This window comes from Lagenorhynchus albirostris, chromosome 14 (assembly GCF_949774975.1).
Source record: "Lagenorhynchus albirostris chromosome 14, mLagAlb1.1, whole genome shotgun sequence".
Classification (NCBI taxonomy): domain Eukaryota; kingdom Metazoa; phylum Chordata; class Mammalia; order Artiodactyla; family Delphinidae; genus Lagenorhynchus; species Lagenorhynchus albirostris.
Window position 1 is genome coordinate 77,313,413 of NC_083108.1, and position 1,394 is coordinate 77,314,806.

Here is a 1,394-nt window from a genome sequence, read left to right on the forward strand (position 1 = left end):
AGCGGGAACAGTGGTACCCTAGCGACCTGCACAACCAGTGTCAGGAGGAAGCAGAGAGCAGGGGCACTGTCATATCACAAGCCCCATCTGACCCCCTTCTTCTGACTCCCCAGGCAGGGGCGAGGGTGAAGCCATAACTGCCATCGTGTATTTGTCCTCTGTCCCTCTACTCTGCTCCTAAAACAGGCGACGGTGATGTAATAAGATGCAAGGAGCAGCTACTTCTGAATCAGAACACTTCTGATCCCGGTCCAGCCTCATCTTCTCCCAGGGTTGTTGCCTTTCTCAGCATGTTAAAAAACAAAAAACAGGGCTTCCCTGGTGGCGCAGTGGTTGAGAGTCTGCCTACCAATGCAGGGGACACGGGTTCGTGCCCCGGTCCCGGAAGATCCCACATGCCGCGGAGCGGCTGGACCCTTGAGCCATGGCCGCTGAGCCTGCGCGTCCGGAGCCTGTGCTCCGCAGCGGGAGAGGCCACAGCAGTGAGAGGCCCGCGTACCGCAAAAACAAAACAAAACAAAACAAAACAGGGCTTCCCTGGTGGCGCAGTGGTTGAGAGTCTGCCTGACAATGCAGGGGACACAGGTTCGTGCCCCGGTCCGGGAAGATCCCACATGCCGCGGAGCGGCTGGGCCCGTGAGCCATGGCCGCTGAGCCTGCGCGTCCGGAGCCTGTGCTCCGCAGCGGGAGAGGCCACAACAGTGAGAGGCCCGCGTACCGCAAAAGAACAAAAAACGAAACAAAAAAAAACTTTATTATGGATGTAATACATACTCATTGCTGGGAATACAGACCAGCAAAATAGAAGAAAACAAAAGTGGTCCATAATCCCCTCACCTCAGAAAAAAATGCTTACATTTTGATAACGATTCTCCTCAGTAGCTTGAGATCAGAGGCAGCCTGTCCTCTATGCTTACTGACTAGCCTTTTCCAGTTACACATATTAACCTAAATGGAAGTTACTTATTTATTTGTTTTCGCTCTGGGGTTGTTTCTAGAGGTCGGTCGGTTCTGTAAATTTTGTTGGGTGAAGGAAATGGATTTGGGAGACGGATTGGAGTTGGAGTTGTGCTTGGAATTGTTTTTCAATTTGAAGTACTCACCTGCCAGCTTTGGGGCCAACAAAGTATTTGGAGCCTTTTTTCATACGGCAACTGTATTCAAGAACTGTAAGGGGTGGCCTTGCCTCTCCTGCTCCCGCGCTCGCTGGGCTCGGGACGCCCAAGCCGCACCAGAGAGAGGGCAGCCCCGGCTAGAACGGCGGAGCTGGAACAAGGCTGACGGCCTGGGCCTCCCGGTAACCAGGCAACAGAGGCCTTAGCAACGGGGAGGGGGCGGGACCGGAGGGGAGGAAGTCGGAAGCCAGCAGCTAAACATCGCGAGAGTTGCGTTTG